General features: G+C 52.2%; 1 pseudogene; it reads left to right on the top strand.

Annotated features, from left to right (window-relative positions):
* The window catches only part of LOC127051467 (uncharacterized), a 99,825-nt pseudogene that overhangs the window by 18,144 nt on the left and 57,682 nt on the right, over window positions 1–23,999 (top strand).

Raw genomic sequence — 23,999 nt, 5'->3', positions numbered from 1 at the left:
AATTGCTTCTTAATGGGTAAGGAACCGGGAGTTGTGTAAATCTAAAAACAAGCAGTGGAGTGCTTACACTGTTTCTGTTCTGAAAATCTCTCAACAGCTGGACGATGCCTTTCTAGATGGCCCGGAAGCCCTGGACAGCATTGCATCAAGCAGGAAAGATGAACTGGGCCCACCTTGGTTTTGCTCAATGCCGATACACATTGTTAAAGAGGACTCTGAGGATGATGGCCATGAGATGTTTCGGAGGAGGCTTGGCATAGAACTAACTGAGCCAGTGCCACGTCGTGAGTGTAAAAAAGTCCTGCGGACTATTGTACGTGTTGCTGTTTATGCTGCCCTTAAACGTTGCCTTAGGGAAAAGCTTTGTGAAGATTGCAAGGGCCGTGTCATAGATGCGCCAAGCCAATGGTCCCATGGCTGGGTGAGTTGGACTTCAGTGGTGTGACAAAGTTCCTCCTCTACCATGGTGGGTCCTGTGCTTATTGGCAGATTTGCTCACCTCAGTGATCTTCCCCACAGTCTGGGTCAACTCCTCCTGTGTCTGATCAGGAGTTGGGAGGTTTGTGGGAGCTGTATGTCTTTTAAATAAAAAATAAATTGTTTGTGAGAATCTAGCGCTTGTGGGTTTTGTGTGTGAAAGTGACTCATTTACAGCAAAAAGCTGAACTGTATGTTGTGGGAGGGGAGAAAAATCCTAAAAAATTTGCTTAAAATAAAGCAAACAGGTTGTTCAGACATGTGTTTGAATACAATAGAGTTGACTTATCCTGTTGCACTGAGTGGGTTGAACCATGCTCCCCCCCACCATTGAATAACCAGGGTGACTGTGATTACTTACCTTTGTTGTCCTAGGGTTAAATTTGATGGAGGCGGGTGAAGGTGGATGGTGAGTTCTGATTAATATGAAATGAAATAAAACCTCAGGAATTCATGGATGCAATTGGACAGTTTCAATATAACCCCTGGAGTTGGTGGAACACTATTGGACAGATTAAATATGGCCCTGGAGTTGGTCGAATGCTATGTGTCATTCTTTCTAGAAAACACCCCCACCCCAAACTTTAAGCATGAAAGAAACATGTTTAAAAAAAAAACCCAAGCCCCAAGACATTTATTGATATCTGCAAAGGGCCCTCCACTTGGAAATGAGTACTGTTCAATACTCTAAGAAGGCTCCACAGAAAAAATTATTTTAACTTACAGAAAAAAAGAAAAAAAAATAAAGCCCTGTTGTGCAGACAACTTGATTCCCTCACCCCAGATCACAAAAGGCTATGCTATGGGAGAGGTGCCTAAAGTCCTTAAGGATCTATTAGTTCAGAGCTTTAGTGGTTAAATTACCCTACTAGCTACTATGCTGAAGTCTGTTTGAAACAATGGGCTAAGATGGCATAAAAACCTCAGGTCTGTTGGAGACTGTCCTTTTCAACAGAAACTTTCTTGAAAGGCTGCTGGACGGCAGACAGAGGTAAGGCTTGCTGGCTTGAACTCTGAAACTATATATTGTATAATGCCACTCTTTGCCCAAGCTGTCTTAGGAAAATAACGGTGCCTATCTTCATTGCAGCGTGATCTGCTTAGCATGGACCCAGTAACTTTAAGCTGTAGTTCACCACCAGGCCAAGGTAAAAACCATTTTAACTATAATTGTGCTTAATACTGTTTTAAAAAACTTTAGGTATTACACAGTTTGTATAGGGATTTGGTGGTAATAGTGATTAACATTTTTCCTTGTTCTTTAACCTGAAGGCCCAAACACACATGGGGGAACGGAACAAGCATATGCCTACAACACTTGATCCCATAGTGAAAGGGAACTTTTTTGCAACTGGCATTTAAAAGCATTGGGGTGGTGGGGGTATTGAAAGGTATATGGAGGCAAACTTAGTTTGGTGTGTTTCTAAAGCTGCTGATTTGTGTGTGAGAGGGGTCTGTGCAAGGCATAGGTGTAGGGTTTTTTTAAAGTATTTGGTTTGTTTCAGACTAAAAGGTTTTTCACTTACTGTGCATAATGTGATGTTTTTTTAAAAATGGTGTCATAGATAGTTAAGGGTTAATAGAACAGAAGTGCTTCATGTCTCTTTTGCCTGTAAAGGGTTAAGTTCAGTGAGCTTGGCTGTCACCTGACCAGAGGACCAATCAGGGGTCAGGATACTTTCAAATCTTGAAGGAGGGAAGTCTGTGTATGTGCTGTTAGATTTTGGTTGTTGTTCTCTCTGGGTTCTGAGAGTGACCAGACATGCAACCAGGTTTCTCTCCAATCTCTCTGATACAGTCTCTTATATGTCCAGAATAGTAAGTACTAGGTAGATAAAGCGAGTTAGGCTTATGTTTGTTTTCTTTATTTGCAAATGTGTATTTGGCTGGGAGGAGTTCAAATGTGTATTTGGCTGGAAGGAGTTCAAGTTTGTATTTTGCTGAAAGGATTTTAATTTGTACTTGTATACTTAGGCTGGGAGGGTATTCCCAGTGTCTATAGCTGAAAGACCCTGTAACATATTCCATCTTAAATCTACAAAGATAAATTTTACTGTTTTTCCTTCTTTCATTAAAAGCTTTTCTTGTTTAAGAACCAGATTGTTTTTTTTATTCTGGTGAGACCCCAGGGGACTGGGTCTGGATCCACCAGGGAATTGGTGTGGAGAAAGGAGGGAAGGGGAAGAGAAAGGTTATTTTCTCTCTGTGTTAGGATTACTTTCTCTCTCAGGGAGAGTCTGGGAGGGGGAAAGAGAAGGAGGGGGGAAGGTGAATTTTCCTCTCTGTTTAAAGATTCAAGGAGTTTGAATCACAGTGATCTTCCAGGGTAACCAGGGAGGGGAAGCCTGGGAGAGGGAACAGTGGGGGAAAGGGTTTTCTTTCCTTGTGTTAAGATCCAGAGGGTCTGGGTCTTGGGGTTCCCTGGACAAGGTTTTGGGGAGACCAGAGTGTAACAGGCACTGGAATTCCTGGTTGGTGGCAGCGCTACAGGTCCTAAGCTGGTAATCAAGCTTAGAGGAATTCATGCTGGTACCCTATCTCTTGGACGCTAAGGTTCAGAGTGGGGAATTATACCATGACAAATGGGTTTGAGGCAATTGTGGGGAATCATACTAACTAACCCAAAGGCCCAAGCACACATGGCTTAGGGACAGAACAAGCATGGGCCTTTTAAATGTAGGGGGGGTATTGAAAAGTATATGGGTGCAAACTTGTTTTGATGTGTTTCTAAAGCTGCTGATTTGTGTGTGAGAGGGGTCTGGACAAGGCATAGGTGTAGGGTTTTAAAAGTACTTGGTTTGTTTCAAACCAACAGGGTTTTGTTCCTGTGCAAAATGTGGTTTAAAATGGATTTTAAAAGCAGTTCGTTTTTTTATTCTGCAAAATGAGATGTATTTAAAAAAAATGTTTTTGAGATTGTTGTTGTTTGTTTGTTTGTTTTTTGTTTTCTTTTTAAGTGGCAGAAATAAACTCAAAACCTGTGTTTGTCGTACAGCCTGAACTGGATGATTTGTTTTAAAGCGCTGACTTTTTAAACAGAAAAACACCGTAATGAATATTTAGTTTTTAAGTTTACAAGACGGTTTCATGTGGTTTATAATAATGCTGTTTGCTCCACAGTATAGTGAAAACATCAGAGATCCTTAGAGCAGAGGGAAAACAAGCTCAGAAGAAAAGGGAAAGAGACAGCTGAAAGGGAAAATTCACCAGCATTAGTGACTGATGGATGGATGAAGCCCAGTAAATATATTTTGCTTATTGGTTGAGTTGTTCTATGAGGTTTTATATTTTAAGTGAATATATAGGTGTGGGTGAGTGTCATAAACAGATAGCTAAGGGTTAATGTCTCTTTCACCTGAAGCACCTGACCAGAGGACCAATCAGGAAACCGGATTTTTTCAACTCTGGGTGGAGGGAAGTTTGTGTCTGAGTCTTTTGTCTGTCTGCCTGCTGTCTCTGAGCTTTGGAGAAGTAGTTTTACTTTCTAATCTTCTGTTTCTAAGTGTAAGGACAAAGAGATCAGATAGTAAGTTATATGGTTTCTTTTCTTTGGTATTTGCATGAATATAAGTGCTGGAGTGCTTTGATTTGTATTCTTTTTGAATAAGGCTGTTTATTCAATATTCTTTTAAGCAATTAACCCTGTATTTCGTCATCTTAATACAGAGAGACCATTTGTATGTATTTTTCTTTCTTTTTATATAAAGCTTTTTTTTAAGACCTGTTGGAGTTTTTCTTTACTTCAGGGAAATTGAGTCTGTACTCACCAGGGAATTGGTGGGAGGAAGAAATCAGGGGGGAGATCTGTGTGTGTTGGATTTACTAGCCTGATTTTGCATTCCCTCTGGGTGAAGAGGAAAGTGCTTTTTGTTTCCAGGACTGGGAACGGAGAGGGGGAGTCACTCTGTTTGGATTCACAGAGCTTGTGTCTGTGTATCTCTCCAGGAGCACCTGGAGGGGGGAAGGGAAAAAGGATTATTTCCCTTTGTTGTGAGACTCAAGGGATTTGGGTCTTGGGGTCCCCAGGGAAGGTTTTTCAGGGGGACCAGAGTGCCCCAAAACACTCTAATTTTTTGGGTGGTGGCAGCAAGTACCAGGTCCAAGCTGGTAACTAAGCTTGGAGGTTTTCATGCTAACCCCCATATTTTGGACGCTAAGGTCCAAATCTGGGACTAAGGTTATGATATGAGTAGCAGCGGTTGGGATATAGACAGAATCCAGAAGCCAGTAGGAATATTATATTTTTCTTTTCTCTGCTAAGGGCTTTTTAGCAGAGAGAAACAGTTTGGTTTTAAAAGGGAACCAGAGAGAATTTTTTTTCTGCTCTCTCTGGCAGTTTGTGGCTTGCATGTTAAGCAAGAAACCATTAAAGTGCTATTAAGAGTCTTTTGTCACACAATAGCACTCCCATTGAGAGTCATTACCAGCACTATATATATGCAAATAAAGTGGTTTTTCAGGTTTACTTAACATTGAAGATTAGCTAAAGGCACTGTTGCTAGGCAGACTTCAGGAGGCAACAGAGAACCTGCAGTTCAGAAGATAAACACCGGAGGGCACCCCAACACAAGAAAACAGGAACCATGTCTACCAAGACAAAAATGGAGGCCGAAGAACAAATCAAAGAAGCTGAACACAGGCGACAACTGGAAAAAAGACAAAAAGAGGTGGAGCTGAAAGAAAAGGAAGAAAGCATCAAACTGGCAGCCTACCAAAGAGAACAGGCAGCCAAAGAGGCAGCACACAAAAGAAAACTAGAAGAAGAAGAGGTGGCCCACCGAAGGAAACAAGCAGAAGACGAGGCAGCCCACAGAAGACAGATAGAACTCCAGAGGGAAGCCCACCAACAGGCCATGGAATTAGAAAAGGCTAAGCAACAGATTCCAGCCAATCCTAACAACCCATCGCCAATTATTGCTCCACAGCACAGGAAATTTCCCACCTACAAGGCAGGTGATGACACCGAGGCCTTCTTGGAAAATTTTGAAAGAGCCTGTCTTGGGTACAACATCCCCGAAGACCAGTACATGGTAGAATTGAGGTCACAGCTCAGTGGACCTTTAGCAGAGGTGGCAGCTGAAATGCCTAAGCAGCAAATGAATGACTATAAACTTTTTCAAACCAAGACCAGATACAGAATGGGGATAACCCCAGATCATGCCCGTCGGCGCTTCAGAACCCAAAAGTGGAAACCAGAGGTGTCATTTCCCAAACACGCCTACTACATTGCAAAAAACTATGAGGCCTGGATAACAGGAAACAACGTTCAAACCTTGGAAGAACTGCACTTCCTCATACAAATGGAGCAGTTCTTGGATGGTGTTCCTGAAGACATCACACGGTACATACAAGATGGAAAACCCAAAAATCTCGCTGAGGCGGGGGAGATTGGAGCCAAATGGATGGAACTGGCAGAAAGCAAGAAAGCTACTGTCAAGGGGAACGATTACCCCAGGGGACACACAGACCATAAACCCTACAACCGAGGACAGCCAAAGACCCCACATACCACCCAAGTAAAGCCACAGACACCCTACCCTTCCACCTCACCAGTCTCCAGTAACTCACCTCGGCCCAGTGACCCATCAGATGGAAGATGCTTTAAGTGTAATGAACTGGGACATATCAAGGCCAACTGTCCAAAGAACACCATGCGAGTGCAATTCATTACACCACCATCACCCCAAAGATCCCCAGGCCCGGATGCCTCTCAAATACCCTTGGAGCGAAGGGAAAATTTGAGAGTGGGCGGAAAGAAGGTTACTGCGTGGAGAGACACGGGGGCACAAGTGTCAGCTATCCACCAATCCTTCGTTGACCCCAAATTCATCAACCCAAGGCCAAAGTTACAATTTACCCCTTCATGTCACAAGCTGTAGACTTGCCTACAGCTCAACTGCCTGTCCAGTACAAAGGCTGGTCAGGAATGTGGACTTTTGCAGTCTATGACAATTATCCTATCCCCATGCTACTGGGGGAAGACTTGGCCAACCAGGTGAGGCGGGCCAAGAGAGTGGGAATGGTTACACGTAGCCAAACCAGGCAAGCTTCCAGACCCATTCCTGTTCCTGAGCCGTCCACAGAGGCCCCGTCTGTGTTACCAGAGACCCAGACAGAGGTAGTGGACCCGGATTCCATGCCTACCACTGAAACAGCCACAGCATCTCCAGTCCCAGGCCCGGAACTGGAACAGCAACCAGCACCAGCAAGTGCAACCACATCTTCAAACTCAACGCCAGAGGGCGCCAGCGAGCCAGAACTGGCAGAAACAACAGACAGCCATACCTAAAAGGCTCAGCCAGAGCCTGAAATACCCTCAGGTGCACCAGCGGAGAGCGGTACACCAGCAACGGAAACAACCCCATCACCTACATCGCTTCCAGAGGGACCAAGCCCAAGTCCAGAGTCTGAGGAAGAACTGGTGACCCCAGCCTCAAGGGAACAGTTCCAGACTGAGCAGGAAGCAGATGACAGCCTTCAGAAAGCGTGGGCGGCGGCACGGAGCACCCCACTGCCTCTCAGCTCTTCTAATCGATCCCGGTTTGTTATAGACCAAGGACTTTTATACAAGGAAATTCTTTCTGGTGGACACCGGGAAGAATGGCAGCCGCAAAAACAGTTGGTGGTTCCAACTAAGTACCGGGGGAAGCTCTTAAGCTTAGCCCATGATCATCCCAGTGGCCATGCTGGGGTGAACAGAACCAAGGACCGGTTGGGGAAGTCCTTCCACTGGGAGGGGATGGGCAAGGACGTTGCCAAGTATGTCCGGTCTTGTGAGGTATGCCAAAGAGTGGGAAAGCCTCAAGACCAGGTCAAGGCCCCTCTCCAGCCACTCCCCATAATTGAGGTCCCATTTCAGCGAGTAGCTGTGGATATTCTGGGTCCTTTCCCAAAAAAGACACCCAAAGGAAAGCAGTACGTACTGACTTTAGTGGACTTTGCTACCCGATGGCCAAAAGCAGTAGGTCTAGGCAACACCAGGGCTAACACTGTGTGCCTGGCCCTAACAGACATCTTTGCCAGGGTAGGTTGGCCCTCAGACATCCTTACAAATTCAGGGTCTAATTTCCTGGCAGGGACCATGGAAAAACTGTGGGAAACTCATGGGGTAAATCACTTGGTTGCCACCCCGTACCACCATCAAACCAATGGCCTGGTGAAAAGGTTCAATGGAACTTTGGGGGCCATGATACAAAAATTCATCAACGAATTCTCCAATAATTGGGACCTAGTGTTGCAGCAGTTGCTGTTTGCCTACAGGACTGTACCACATCCCAGTTTAGGGTTTTCACCGTTTGAACTTGTGTATGGTCACGAGGTTAAGGGGCCATTACAGTTGGTGAAGCAGCAATGGGAGGGGTTTATGCCTTCTCCAGGAACTAACATTCTGGACTTTGTAAGCAACCTACAAAGCACCCTCCGACACTCTTTAGCCCTTGCTAGAGAAAACCTAAAGGATGCTCAAGAAGAGCAAAAGGCCTGGTATGACAGACATGCCAGAGAACGTTCCTTCAAGGTAGAAGACCAGGTTATGGTCTTGAAGGCGCAACAGGCCCATAAGATGGAAGCATCATGGGAAGGGCCATTCACGGTCCAAGAGCGCCTGGGAACTGTAAACTACCTCATAGCATTTCCCAATTCCTCACTAAAGCCTAAAGTGTACCATGTTAATTCTCTCAAGCCTTTCTATTCCAGAGACTTACAGGTTTGTCAGTTTACAGTCCAGGGAGATGATGCTGAGTGGCCTGACGGTGTCTACTACGACGTAAAAAAAGACGGTGGCGTGGAAGAGGTGACCCTCTCAACCACCCTGGAACGTCTGCAGTGGCGACAAATCAAAGAGCTGTGCACTAGCTTCGCCCCATTGTTCTCAGCCACCCCAGGACGGACTGAACGGGCATACCACTCCACTAATACAGGTAATGCTCACCCAATCAGAACCCCACCCTACCGGGTGTCTCCTCATGCCCAAGCTGCTATAGAACGGGAGATCCAGAACATGCTACAGATGGGTATAATCCGCCCATCTACCAGTGCATGGGCATCTCCAGTGGTTCTGGTACCCAAACCAGATGGGGAAATACGCTTTTGCGTGGACTACCGTAAGCTAAATGCGGTAACTCGTCCGGACAACTATCCAATGCCACGCACCGATGAGCTATTGGAGAAGTTGGGACGTGCCCAGTTCATCTCTACAATAGACTTAACCAAGGGGTACTGGCAAGTACCGCTAGATGAACCTGCCAAGGAGAGGTCAGCATTCGTCACCCATGCGGGGGTGTATGAATTCAATGTCCTTCCTTTCGGCCTTCAAAATGCACCCGCCACCTTCCAGAGGCTGGTAGATGGTCTACTAGCTGGACTGGGAAAATTTGCAGTTGCCTACCTCGATGATGTGGCCATTTTTTCAGACTCCTGGCCTGAACACCTACTACACCTGGAAAAGGTCTTTGAGTGCATCAGGCAGGCAGGACTAACTGTTAAGGCCAAAAAGTGTCAAATAGGCCAAAACAGAGTGACTTACCTGGGGCACCAGGTGGGTCGAGGAACCATAAACCCCCTACAGACCAAGGTGGATGCTATCCAAAAGTGGCCTGTCCCACGGTCCAAAAAGCAGGTCCAATCCTTCTTAGGCTTGGCCGGATACTACAGGCGATTTGTACCACACTACAGCCAAATCGCTGCCCCACTAACCAACCTGACCAAAAAAACCCAGCCAAATGCAGTTAAGTGGACTGATGAGTGTCAAAAGGCCTTTACCCAGCTTAAGGCGATGCTCATGTCTGACCCTGTGCTCAGGGCCCCGGACTTTGACAAGCCATTCCTAGTAACCACAGATGCATCTGAGCGTGGTATAGGAGCAGTGCTCATGCAGGAAGCAACAGATCACAACTTCCATCCTGTCGTATTTCTCAGCAAGAAACTGTCTGAGAGGGAAAGTCACTGGTCAGTCAGTGAAAGGGAATGCTATGCCATTGTGTACGCCCTGGAAAAGCTACGCCCATATGTTTGGGGACGGCGGTTCCAACTACAAACTGACCATGCTGCACTAAAGTGGCTTCATACTGCCAAGGGGAACAACAAAAAACTTCTTCGTTGGAGTTTAGCTCTCCAAAATTTTGATGGTAAAGTTCAGTTTTATAAAATGGTTCTCCCCACCCCCCCATAGGCATGGGCAACTTTTCTAATAATGCTTAGTCAGCCCTACAAGGACACCTCCTCCAGAACCACCAAAGAACCAGGAATCTGCTTTGAGACATTCAACAATGCAAAACAGCACAAGAGTGCAGACGAAGCATCCGGGCAGTCCAAACCTCATATCCATCAAACCCAAGGGCAAAACAAGAGTCTGGTAAAAAACAACCACACAACTACAACTCCAGTTCCTCAGCGGCCACTGCCACACCAAACCCTGAGAAAACTGTGAGCGAAAATGCCCACATTCAGAAACCCGGAGCATGTGCTCGAGGGGCCCTGAACGTGTGCAGAACCACACACATTCACAAACCCAGAACATGCGCTCTAGGGCTTGTGAATAAAACACCAAGGACTGACAAACCATTCTTCCAAAACCATAAGCTCGTCACCACTTCCCTATATTCTCGTATATGGAAAGACTATGATGCTTCATTCAGAAAACTGGTGGACGCTGTGTCCCCAGGAGGGTGGGGGTGGGGCTAAAAGAGCAGCATTCTAAAAAGAGTTGGGAAAAATCAGACGCTTCGCTCAGAACACTGGTGACCTCTGTATCCTCAGGGGGCCTAACGACCGACCGCAACTCGCTTACTGGATGCTGAAACGAGTCTGTTCTTCAAAGAACTGACTTAGCCGAATACTAAAACGCTAAACCTTACAGCGCCGAGCTTCAAAGGAACCTAATGTACGTGAAGCCGAGTGACGTGGATAAAGTGAAAATCAGTCTGTTTCTACCAGAACTGGTACAGAATGTAACTGCCAACCCCCCAGAAACACCAAAGACCTCAGATCTTGGTAGTGGAACCTCAAGGTGCTGTGCTCTCCTTTGGCAACCAGCCCTGTAGCCATCCCTGGGGACTCGCCCTTTCCCCTAGGGACTCAGGAACATGTCCTGGCCAGCGAGGGGTGGGGGAAAGTCCCGCTGCTTGGAGGGTGACAGGCTCTTTGATACCCTTGCTGGGGACGCGGGGATGTGACAAGCTGTTTGTGTGTGTGTAGGGCTCACTGCCCAGCAGCTGGACCAGAGGACCCAGGACAAGCTGGATGCCACCTGCAAGGGTGAGTGATCCCGCTTTGAGCACTGAGCTCTAGGGGGATGAACGGCCCAGGGCCACGGGCTGGGTTCAATCTCCAACACCAGTAATGTGGTCTTGGGTGAGTCACAAGGGGATGCAAAATGTAGATTCCCAAACCCCTGATCAGCTGCCCCCTAACCCTGTCATGTCTGCTGGTTGGCAGAGCTGCGGCCTGGCAGATCCCCAAACTGGGCCTGAGCTGGCTGGCCTTCACAGACGATTGCCCCCCACAAACATGGCCAAGGTGGGGTGCTGCCTCCCCGCTTGCACTCACTGGCCCAGTGTTTGGAGCAATCACCTCCACGTGGGGTGCCTGGGGTCAAGCCACTGCTTCAAATGAGGCCAAGGTGACGTCCAGTCACCTACCTCCCTGCTGCGTGTCTGGACCCCTGGGCAGCACAGGGCAGAGCAGCATCTCCTCCACATTTGTTCGGGAAAAGGGCAGGAGGGTGACACAGCTCAGGCTCCTCACTCCTAGAGCAGGTTCACAGCTGGGCCTCCCAACCGGAGCTAGAGAATGGCTGAGCTCCCTCCTCGGCATTTCCTGGAGGGTAGCAGGGCACCTGAAGTTAGGCGGCGTCTAACAATGCCCAAGCCCCCTTTGTGAATCTCCCCCACTCTGGGCCTAAGTGCCCATCTGTGCATTGGGGGGAAGGGAGAGGGTAAATACAGGCAGGGATGAGGCTCTCAGATACTGCAGGGATGGGGCAGTCCTAGAAATAGTGAGTGAATGGGGTTCACTGCCCGTGTCTGGAGGCTCCCTCAGCTGTGGAGGGCAGTGGGGATGTTTAGTGAGGGTTGCTGGTTGTTCCTGCTAATCCCCTGCCTCCTGCCACCCAGCCTGCTGTCTCCTTGTCATGGACCGAGAGGTACAGAGCTGGCCTGGTGCACCAGGGCTCTCCAGAGCGCTGTGGCTCTGACCTCCATTTCCTTCATTTTTAAGTCCTCAAAGACTTGTAGCAGGACAGCAAGTCCTTGGTCCGATGCCTGGCTTCTCAGACCATCCTCATCCTGGAGGCCTTCAAGAACCATCCCCCAGCCTATGGATATTCAGGATGACAATGATGTGCACTAGGGAGAGACCAGTCACTGGAGCTGCCCAGCTGCCCTAGCTCTGGTAAAAGCCAGCCTCCCTTCTCTGGGGGCTTGGGGCACCAGACCCCACCTGGAGCAGGGTGGAACACTACATGCCAGACCATGGCTTCTTCCCCATTGACTGCCTGCCCTGCCCAGTCACCAGGTACAGCACCAAAAATGTGCACGACTGAAAATGGGAATGGAGGGTGGAACACAAACACTACACGGGACGTGGTAACCTGTCAAAAAGTACATGTTGATGAAAGCTATCGAGAGGTTAACTAGTCATGTGCAATCCCCACCCGTACATAGCAATCCCCCCTGTACATAGCAATCCTCTGTTTCAATTTGGTGCTTTCTGCTGTATTTTTATGCTTTTATTTATTTGATATACTGAATAACTGTATTTACAGTAATACATAGAGGTAGAAAAGATCTACACATCTTGTTCTCTATGCAGAACACAGACCACTCCTCTGGATCCCACAATCCATACAGGAAGAAAGCTGTAGCAACCATTGACATCTCCAAAATCATCTCAGGGCAGGAAAAGGCACTCGCTTGTTTCTACACTTGTACAGGCTAGACACAGGGTGAGGGCTAGACTAAGTGATCACTGTTAGTCCTGCTCCATCTCTGCCATCTGGGTTTCCATCTACAGCTACACTCAAAACGCAGGACAGGGGTAAGGTTAGCCTATCACCAAAAGAACCTTAATGTAAAGCAGTGCTCCTGCCAGTGCCCATGGCAGATCCCCCATTCGAAGGGTGTGATTATTTCCGCCCTGACACGGATTAGGCCTTGTGTCCTGGTGTTAGGGGGTGCTGCTCTCTGTACCCTACATATCCCCCATCTCCCAGCCCCCACCCTGGTGTTAGGGAGCACTGTGCCCCGTATCCTACATATTCCCCCAGCTTCCAGCCCCCCTACCAGGCATTAGGGGGCTCTGTGCTCTGTACCCTACACCCACCATCTCTCAGCCCCCTGCCAGGCATTAGGGGGTGCTGTGCTCTGTACCCTACACCCCCCATCTCTCAGTTCCCCTGCCAGATGTTAGAGGATGCTGTACTCTGTATCCTATGCATCTCCCAGCTCCCTTGCCCAGGGTTAGCGGTGCTGTGCTCTGTACCCTACATCGCCCCATTGCCAGCCCCACTGCCCAACTTAGGAGGTGCTGCGCTCTGTACCTTACACATCCTCAGCCTCCCTGATCAGCATTAGGGGCGCTATGCTCTGTATCCTATGCATCTCCCAGCCTCCTGCCCAGTGTTAGGGGTGCTGTGCTCTGTACCCAACACATCCCCCATCTCCCAGCCCCTCTGCCCGGCGTTAGGGGCTCTGTGCTCTCTACCCTACACATTCCCCATCTCCCAGCCCCCCTGCCTGGCGTTAGGGGGTGCTGTGCTCTGTACCCTACACATCCCTCATCTCCCAGCCCTCCTGCCCGGTGTTAGGGGGTGCTGTGCTCTGTATCCTACTGTCATAAACAGATAGTAGGAGTTAATAGAACAGAAGTACTTTATATCTCTTTTTTGCCTGTAAAGGGTTAACAAGATCAGTGAGCCTGGCTGTCACCTGACCAGAGGACCAATCAGGGGACAGGATACTTTCAAACCTTGAGGGAGGGAAGTTTTTGTGTGTGCTGTTAATTTTTGGTGGTTGTTCTCTCTGGGTTCTGAGAGTGACCAGATGTGCAACCAGGTTTCTCTCCAATCTCTCTGATACAGTCTCTTATATGTCCAGAATAGTGAGTACTAGGTAGATAAAGTGAGTTAGGCTTATGTTTGTTTTCTTTATTTGCAAATATGTATTTGGCTGGAAGGAGTTCAAATTTGTATTTTGCTAAAAGGATTTTAATTTGTACTTGTATACTTAGACTGGGAGGGTATTCCCAGTGTCTATAACTGAAAGACCCTGTAACATATTCCATCTTAAATTTACAAAGATAATTTTTACTGTTTTTTCCTTCTATAATTAAAAGCTTTTCTTGTTTAAGAACCTGATTGTTTTTTTATTCTGGTGAGACCCCAGGGGACTGGGTCTGGATCCACCAGGGAATTGGTGGGGAGAAAGGAGGGAAGGGGGAGAGAGAGGTTAATTTTCTCTCTGCGTTAGGATTACTTTCTCTCTCAGGGAGAGTCTGGGAGGGGGAGAGAGAAGGAGGGGGGAAGGTGAATTGTTCTCTCTGTTTTGAGATTCAAGGAGTTTGAATCACAGTGATCTTCCAGGGTAACCCAGGGAGGGGAAGCCTGGGAGAGGCAACGGTGAGGGAAAGGGTTTACTTTCCTTGTGTTAAGATCCAGAGGGTCTGGGTCTTGGGGTTCCCCGGGCAAGGTTTTGGGGGGACCAGAGTGTACCAGGCACTGGAATTCCTGGTTGGTGGCAGTGCTACAAGTACTAAGCAGGTAATTGAGCTTAGAGGAATTCATGCTGGTACCCCATCTTTTGGACGCTAAGGTTCAGAGTGAGGAATTATATCATGACACCTACACATCTCCCAGCCCTCCTGCCCGGCATTAGGGGGCACTGTGCTCTGTACCCTACACATCCCCTATCTCCCAGCCCCTCTGCCTGATGTTAGGGGGTGCTGTGCTCTGTTCCCTACACATCCCCCATCTCCCAGCCCTCCTGCCTGGCGTTAGGGGGCACTGTGCTCTGTATCCCACACATTCCCCATCTCCCAGCCCTCCTGCCCGGTGTTTGGGGGCGCTGTGCTCTGTATCCTACACATCCCCCATCTCCCAGCCCTCCTGCCTGGCGTTAGGGGGTGCTGTGCTCTGTACCCTACACATCTCCCAGCCCTCCTGCCTGGCATTAGGCAGTTTCTAGTGTCTGTGAACTTACTGGATGTTCCAGAATCTATCAGCGCATGCTGAGTGCAACATGCTGTGGGTATCGACAGGGCCTAACGCTGGAACCTGACCTGAAGGTGGGATTGGCCACTGTTCTGGTGGTTAGGATACAGGAAGGTAGTAGAGGGGTTCTGCTTGGGGGCCTGATTCTGCTTTTCTGTCTGGCCGCATCCCCGCCTGTCTCCCCAGACTCACCATAGCACAGCACTTAGGGGCACCTGCTGGCAAAGTGGCCTCGATCCCCACCATGCAGGCAGGGATCATTCAGCTGGTGATAGCCCTTATCTCGAGCCCCGAGCGCCTGTGTATCATGGCTGCCTGCAGGGGTTCAGGGCCAGCAACTGCCTGGGGAGAGGGAACAGGGCCTGGCTAGGCAGTGGCTCAAACTGGTGAGTGGTAGTTTGGATTCCCAGCGAGCTGTAGGGGTGCAACACGGGGTGGGGGGGACACCAACCTCAGCCGGTTCATATCAACCTTGTCCCTGAGGTCTCAGTAGAAATGGGGATGTTCACCTGGCAGCACGCGGGTGGGAAGGACTGCAGAGGGAGGTGGCGGACGTGCCCTTTTGATGTCCGTGCCTGAGTGCACAGGGAGAGCAGGGGCGCAGGCTCTGCTCTGTCGTACGGCTGGCAAACATCTGCGACTCGCATGCCCTCGGTGCACACGCTCCTACAGTGGAACGTCTACAGGCACAGCCCAGCCTGAAGAATGCCAGCTCCCGTGTAAGGGAAGTCACCGTTTTTTTACAAGAGCTGGAAACTGACACTGGATAAGCCAGGAACTCCTGATCAACACTTTCGTCCCTCCAGAAGACTCACCCATCCAATGCAGAGAATGGGGGGAGAAAGGCTGAGCTGAAGTTAGATTCATGCTCTGCAGGATGCTGGAGCGCCCTCATGCTCTAGCTGAAGATGGCCTGGGAGTTCCCAGCATTGTCCTACCTGCCATTTGCCTCTGGGAGCCCTTGCCCCACAGCCTGGCCTGTCTGTTCTCAGGGGCCGTGTGCTGCCAGGTGCACATGCCCAGAGCGGAGTCCCTTGTTTAATGCCAGGGGACTTCGATTGGGAAGGAAATGTACTGCCATGCCAAGCCTGGGAACGGGCTGGTGATAAGGCCCTGGGGTGCCTGACATGTCAGTTCCCAGCGGGGTCGGCAGCCAAGTGCCTCCTGGAGCCAGAGAAGAGTCAGCGAAAGAGCCCACAGCGGCAGCAGGAGCTGTGTGTGCCTCAGCTCTTCCGTGCCGGTGAGTGAGCACCTCCTGGGTGGGCAGAGGGGGCTGCAAAAATGGCCAGGGCCATGGCCCTGCATTGTGGTGGGGCCTGGCCCCACTGGGAGTTGGGTGGCAAGACCAGGGTGTCACTGCGGGGAGAAGACTCCATAGACCTTGAACTGCTCTGGGCTGCCATGAGATGGAGAGACAAGAAAACCCCGGCAGCGGGGAATGGCCCCTCCTGCTGGCAGCAGCTGCAGCCTCTAGAGCTGACTGGGGCATTAGGGACGGTGGCAGAAGCATCAGGTGGAGACTGACTGAATTGCCCACCCTGATCCGTCACGCTGCAGGGTTGGAGGATGTTTTCCACCCATCAAAGGGGATGGTCAGTGCACGGTGGGTTGTAAAAGCCTAGGATTGCAGGGGATTGGCCAGAGCATGAGGTGCAGGGGAGGCACACTTGTCCCAGCACAGGGCATTGGGGAGGAGGCGGTTGATGATGGGACCCCAGTGCCTGCCCAGGTTACACCTGATGGCTCTGGCTGGCTGTTGGTGGCAGGAGGCAGTCAGAGGAAGCAGAACAGGCAGGCCCTGGGTCCCCATATCCCACATAGACTGGGCAACTGTTCCCTCTCCTGCAGCGAGGACCAGACTGATTCACTGCCAATCCCTCTGCTCCCTCCAGCAATGGCTGGAGAGCAGGAACACCACTCATGACCTGACATCGTCCCTCCTTCCAGGTGTGGCACTCCCCAAATCCCCAGGCTGAGCCTGCATGCTGGGTGGGGAAGTGGGGTGGCCGCTGGGAACCAGGGCTCTGACTGGATCTTTGCTGGGCTGGGCAGCAAAGAAGTGGGGAAGCCAGGGATCTCTGTGCCAGACCCTGCTGTGCATCAGGGCTGCTCCCCTGCTGGGGCAGGAGTTGAGGCAAGGGTTTTCTCTAATATCTTTGTCACCCACCCTGCAGCTTGGCAATCCCAGGTATTACCACCACTCTTTCTTTAATCAGATTCACCATCACCTTCTAATGCCTCTTGCTTTATGGGGCCAGACTCAGAGGAGAAAGAGGTCCTGTACTACATAGATGCCTTTCTCACAAGCAATGAACAGGTACTAAGAGCCTTGCTCTGACCTGTCAGCTAGTGCCCTGTCCACATGCACCACCCACCCTTCTCTGGAAGATGCATGAATTCTAAGTCTAGACGGAACCATTGTGACCTCTTTTTAACACAGACCAGAGACCTGCCCCCAAATCATTCTAGCATCTTAAAAACGTCCCATCTTGAGTTACAAAAGGTCACCCACCATGCCCCTTGCTCAGTTGTTCCAACGATCTATTACTTTCTCTGTTAAAAACCTACATTTCTTCTTCGAGTGATTGCTCACATCCATTCCAGTTAGGTGTGCGCGCCGCGCGTGCACGTTCGTCGGAAACTTTTTACCCTAGCAACTCCAGTGGGCCGGCAGGTCGCCCCCTGGAGTGGCGCCGCCATGGCGCCCAATATATATCCCTGCCGGCCCACCCGCTCCTCAGTTCCTTCTTACCGCCGTGTCGGTCGTTGGAACTGTGGAGCGCGGCATAGCTGTCCTCCACGTCCCTAGCTCTCCTTGTTTTTCTATCGTTATCTCTATTGTAGTTGTTAATTAGACTGTTAGTTAGATAGTAGTAGTTAAGTGTTAAGTAGTTGTAAATAGTTTTTCGCCGGGGGCTTAGCCCTTCCCGGCACCCGGCACCGGGCTCATGCCTGGTTCGCCGGGCTTCAAGCAGTGTGCGGCCTGCAAGAAGCCTATGCCCACGAGCGACCCCCACGACGCGTGCCTGAAGTGCCTGGGGGAATCGCATAGATCCGACAAGTGCCGCATCTGCAAGGCTTTTAAGCCAAGGACTAAGAAGGAGAGGGATCAAAGGCTCCGGACTCTCCTCCTGGAGGCGGCACTTGACCCGGCGGCTTCGCAGGCCGTGATGTCGGCGCCGGCACCGGATCGCACCGGCACCGAGAAGACTCCCCGGCACCGACCTTCTCCGGCACCGGGGACAGAGCCTAGGCCGTCGAAGTCCACTACTCCGGCCAGGCACACCCGAGTGGAGCGCCCGGCCTCAGCATCGGCCGCGGCGCCGCCGGCACCGTCGACTCCGGGCCCGGCGGGTCCGTCGAGTCCGGTGCCGCCAAGCTCCCCCATGACATCTGGGGTCGAGATAGTGGTGCCATCTACACCAGAGACCTTCGCCTCGGCACGGGACCTCATAGCCATGACCGAGCCCACTCAGCTACCACCCCCGGTACCTCCGGTGCGGGTTGTGTCCAGAGGCAAGCCTATGATGTCGGCACCGTCCCGGGACTCTCGTTCTCGCTCCAGGTCCCGACGTCAAGGTCGCTCCAGATCCCGCCGCCGCTCGCAGTCCCGGCACCGCTCCCCTCAGCGGTACCGGTCGCACTCGCGGCGCCGGTCGACACCGAGACGGTCGCGGTCAGAGTCCAGCCGTCGTTACCGGCACCGCGAGTCCAGGAGCCGATCCAGACGTTCGCCGCACCGGTCGACCTCCCGGCGCCGAGCTGGTGGCAGGTCCCGGTCCCGGTCGACCTCCCGGTACCGAACCGGTGGCAGGTCCCGATCCCGGCACCGAAGCGGCGCCCGGTACCGATCCAGATCCCGGCACCGTGGCAGAACTCGGTCCCGCTCCCGGCACCGTTACGACTCCCGGCACCGGTCCCCGGCACCGAGACGATCGCCCGTGCCGGCCCGCGCGGACCACTACCATCCAGGGTCCGCTCCGCCATGGCCCTCGAGGCAGCCGTCCGTGTCTTCGCTGGCGGACAGTGGGTACGCGCTGGGCACCGACCGGCAGGCGGCGCTGTTCAGCGAGCCTCCACAGCAGGACGCAGCCCCACAGCAATGGGGTTTCTGGACACCCTGGGCGTATCATCAGGCCCAGGGCCCCCAGCAGCTCCCTGCTAGGCCGCCGACTGCAGAGCGCAGGGCACCTGAGGCCTCGTTGTCTCGCCCCCCTCCCTCCCCGGATGGGGAGGAAGGATCCAAGCAACAGGACCCCACTTTGGCTCCTGAGGCAGAGGCGAGGGCCGAGGGAGACCCCCTTTAGACACCTTCTTGCCGGGGGTCTCCTCATCTTCTTCCCCTGATGAAGCGGTGGCTGGGACCTCCTCCAACAGCCCCCCCCCGCTGGACCTCAGGGCGCACCAGGACCTCCTCCGGCGAGTAGCCCAAAACCTGAGTCTACAAGCCGAGGAGGTCTCGGAGGTAGGGGACCCTATTGTCACCATCCTCTCCGCAGACGCTCCCACCAGGGTCGCCCTGCCGTTCATACGGACCATCCAGGCCAACGCCACCACCATCTGGCAGTCCCCGGCCTCCATTCCTCCCACTGCGAAGGGCGTCGAGAGGAAGTACATGGCTCCTTCTAAGGGCTACGAGTACCTCCACGTACACCCGACTCCGTGTTCCCTGGTGGTCCAATCCGTCAATGATAAGGAGCGTCATGGTCAGGAGGCTCCAGCCCCCAAATCCAGGGAGGCTAGGCGGATGGACCTCCTCGGCCGTAAGGTGTACTCGGCGGGGGCGCTGCAACTCAGGGTCTCCAACCAACAGGCCCTGTTAAGTAGATACGCCTTTAACTCCTGGGTGGCAGCAGACAAATTCAAGGAGCTGTTGCCACAAGACGCTCGTCAGGAATTTGCGGCCATCTTAGAGGAAGGCAAGAAGGTCGCACGCACGTCCTTGCAAGCCTCTCTGGACGCTGCGGATTCGGCTGCCCGTACCCTCGCGTCGGGTGTAACAATGCGTCGCCTCTCCTGGCTGCAGGTTTCCGGCCTTCCGCCGGAGCTCCAGCACACAATACAGGACCTTCCTTTTGAAGGCCAAGGGCTGTTTTCGGATAAGACAGACCCTAGACTAAAGAATCTAAAAGACAACCGCGTCATCATGAGGTCACTGGGGATGCACACTCCAGTGACGCAGCGCAGACCCTTCCGGCCGCAGCAACAGCAGCAACAGCGCAGGCCGTATCTCCAGTTCCGCCAGCGGCAGGACCTTAACAGGCGCCGCGGCAGGAACGGAAGGCGCAGGCACTCGGGGAACCAAGGGGGCCAAAACCAAGGCTCCTCTAAGCCCCCGCCTGGTCCCAAGCCTTCATTTTGAAGGTGCGCCCGAGGGCGCAGTAACAGTTTCCCCATTGGATCCTTTCCCCCCGTTTTCCAACCGCCTTTCTTTTTTCCTCCCGGCGTGGTCCCTAATAACATCAGACCGCTGGGTCTTACGCACGGTGCAGTCGGGATACCGCCTGCAGTTTGTTTCATTTCCTCCTCCCCGCCCCCCTTCCTCGTCCCTCTTCAGGGACCCCTCTCACGAGCAATTCCTTCGGCAGGAGGTGCAGACGCTCCTCGGCAAAGGAGCTATAGAGGCGGTGCCGGAGAACGAGAAAGGCAAGGGGTTTTATTCCCGCTACTTTCTGATCCCCAAGGCCAAGGGAGGCCTCAGGCCCATCCTCGACCTGCGAGAGCTCAACAAGTACCTGGTGAAGTTGAAGTTCCGCATGGTTTCCTTGGGGACCATTATCCCATCCCTGGATCCGGGAGACTGGTACGCCGCCCTCGACATGCAGGACGCGTATTTCCACATTGCTATCTGGCCACCCCACAGACGTTTCCTTCGCTTCGTTGTGGGGTCTCTGCATTACCAATTTGCAGTCCTCCCATTTGGCTTGTCCACGGCCCCGAGAGTGTTTACGAAATGCATGGCAGTTGTTGTGGCGCAGCTTCGGCGCAGTCGTATCCACGTGTTCCCGTATCTGGACGATTGGTTGATTCGGGGCACGTCGGAACAACAAGTCTGCAGCCATGTCCGTGTGATCACCGACATGTTCGCCACTCTGGGCCTCTTGGTGAACACAGACAAGTCCACCCTGGCCCCCACACAAAGGGTGGAATTCATCGGGGCCGTCCTGGACGCCACTGTGGGCAGGGCCTTGCTGCCATTGCAGCGGTTCCAGGCCTTGTCGGCAATCGTACAACGACTACAGACAGCCCCCCTGACGTCAGTGAGGACGTGTCTAACCCTGTTAGGCCACATGGCGGCCTGTACTTTCGTGACCAATTACGCTCGGCTCCGCATGAGGCCACTCCAGCTGTGGCTCATCAGTCATTACAGGCCGACAAGACAGCCACTAGATATGTTAATCACGATCCCCCAGAGGGTCTTAGATTCTCTCGGCTGGTGGCTGGACCAGTCAGTGTTGTGTGCGGGTCTCCCCTTCCACCCATCTCAGCCTTCGGTGTCCCTAACAACAGATGCCTCAGATCTCGGCTGGGGGGCCCACGCAGGGACCCTGAGGACGCAGGGCCTGTGGTCCCAGGAGGAGGTGCGGCTACACATCAACATGCGGGAGTTGAGAGCGGTCCGTCTTGCTTGTCAAACGTTCTGTCATCAGCTCCAGGGTCGTTGTGTCGCGGTGTTCACCGACAACACGACGACCATGTATTATATCAACAAGCAGGGCGGCACCAGATCCTCCTCCCTGTGCCACGAGGCGATACGACTCTGGGACTTTTGTGTAGCCCACTCCATTCACCTCATGGCTTCCTTCCTCCCCGGAGTAAGGAACACGCTGGCGGATCGATTGAGCAGATCCTTCCTGTCACACGAGTGGTCCCTTCGCCCGGACGTCGCCCTCTCCATCTTCCGGAGGTGGGGCTATCCCCGGGTGGACCTCTTCGCGGCCAAGGGGAACAGGAAGTGCCAAGCGTTCTGCTCCTTTCAGGGCAGGGAACCCGGGTCGATAGCGGATGCCTTCCTCATCCAGTGGACGACCCACCTGTACTATGCATTTCCCCCATTCCCGTTGGTCCACAGGGTCCTTCTGAAGGTGCGCAGGGACAGGGCTCATGTGATCATGGTAGCCCCGGCGTGGCCCAGACAGCACTGGTACCCCATGCTGCTGGACCTGGCCATAGCCGACCCAGTTCCCCTGCCCCTTCATCCGGACCTGATTACCCAGGAGCACGGGACCCTCTGTCACCCGGACCTGCAGTCGCTGCACCTAGCGGCGTGGCTCCTGCGTGGCTGACTGGCTCTGAGCTGCGCTGTTCCACGCCGGTGAGGGAAGTGCTCTTGGGCAGCAGAAAGCCGTCCACAAGAGCGACATATTTGGCCAAATGGAAGCGATTCTCCTATTGGTGCGTGGAGAGAAATCTCCGCCCTATGGAAGTTTCAGTAGCCAACATCTTAGACTACATTTGGTCCCTCAAAGGGCAAGGTCTGGCCATATCGTCGTTACGAGTCCACCTAGCGGCTATCTCCACCTTTCACCCGGGTGCGGATGGTAACTCTGTTTTTTCCCACCCGACGGTGTCGAGATTCCTTAAGGGGCTGGAACGTTTATACCCTAACGTCCGTCCCCCTGCTCCAACCTGGGATCTTAACCTGGTGTTGTCCCGACTCATGGGGCCCCCCCTTTGAGCCGTTAGCTACTTGCTCCCTGCTTTACCTCTCTTGGAAGACGGCCTTTCTAGTAGCTATCACCTCAGCTAGACGGGTGTCGGAACTCCGGGCTCTTGTGGTAGACCCCCCATACACGGTCTTCCACAAGGACAAGGTGCAGCTGAGACCACACCCTGCTTTTCTCCCCAAGGTGGTCTCAGCCTTCCACGTCAACCAAGAGATATTCCTCCCGGTTTTTTTCCCGAAACCTCACTCCTCAGGCAGGGAGCAGCAGCTCCACTCGCTTGATGTCCGTAGGGCTCTCGCGTTCTACGTGGAGAGGACCAAGCCCTTCCGCAAATCCCCCCAGCTTTTCGTGGCAGTAGCGGACCGCATGAAAGGGCTTCCTATCTCCTCCCAGAGGTTATCCTCTTGGGTAACGTCCTGCATCAGGACCTGCTATGACTTGGCCCACGTCCCTACGGGCCGTGTGACTGCGCATTCTACCAGGGCGCAGGCGTCGTCGCTGGCTTTCCTCGCCCGTGTGCCCATCCAGGAAATCTGTCGGGCAGCGACCTGGTCATCGGTCCACACCTTTGCTTCCCACTACGCCCTGGTCCAGCAGTCTAGAGAGGATGCGGCCTTCGGATCTGCAGTGCTCCATGCCGCGACTTCTCGCTCCGACCCCACCGCCTAGGTATGGCTTGGGATTCACCTAACTGGAATGGATGTGAGCAATCACTCGAAGAAGAAAAGACGGTTACTCACCTTTGTAACTGTTGTTCTTCGAGATGTGTTGCTCACATCCATTCCACACCCGCCCTCCTTCCCCACTGTCGGAGTCGCCGGCAAGAAGGAACTGAGGAGCGGGTGGGCCGGCAGGGATATATATTGGGCGCCATGGCGGCGCCACTCCAGGGGGCGACCTGCCGGCCCACTGGAGTTGCTAGGGTAAAAAGTTTCCGACGAACGTGCACGCGCGGCGCGCACACCTAACTGGAATGGATGTGAGCAACACATCTCGAAGAACAACAGTTACAAAGGTGAGTAACCGTCTTTTCCAGTTTGAATTTGTCTAGCTTCAATTTCCAGCCCCTTGTGGACTTGTGCCCAATGGATTTGGCCAGTCCCCAGTGTGATGAGTTGCCCCCCTTCGAGAGCCACCTGATGTACTGGGATACCACTGAGCCCGCCTGTTCTGCCAGCCTGGGACCCCTTTACCTTGTCTTGCTGGGCTCTGCTCACACGCCTTTTCCAACCATACACTCAGGCAGGGCCACGCCCAGCTGCAGAAAGACACAGACCCTGAGGTCAGCTCTGGGAAGACTCAGCTGAAGGGGCTTGTCCCAGTATTGTGGTGCCCACCTCCTTTGGAGTACAGAACCAAAGGTTTTATGAAATTCGCCCCCTGCCTCAATGTGGAGAGGGGTATATACAACTCTTTGCTCCTCCACCCAGTTACTGATTGCACAAACTGAGTTATGGTATCAACAAGAAATAAGATTATTAACTACAAGAGGTAGATTTTAAGTGGTTCTAAGAGATAGCAAACAGAACAAAGCAGATTACCTTAGTAAATAAACACCACATGTAAACTAAGCTTTCCACACTAGATAGATAGGATCTACACTAGCAAATACACACCCTGAGTGAGAAACAGGTTGGCAGATTCTTAAGACA

This window comes from Gopherus flavomarginatus, chromosome 5, assembly GCF_025201925.1.
Source record: "Gopherus flavomarginatus isolate rGopFla2 chromosome 5, rGopFla2.mat.asm, whole genome shotgun sequence".
Classification (NCBI taxonomy): domain Eukaryota; kingdom Metazoa; phylum Chordata; order Testudines; family Testudinidae; genus Gopherus; species Gopherus flavomarginatus.
The sequence above is the reverse complement of the archived record's forward strand: the minus strand, read 5'-3'. Positions and strand labels throughout refer to the sequence as shown.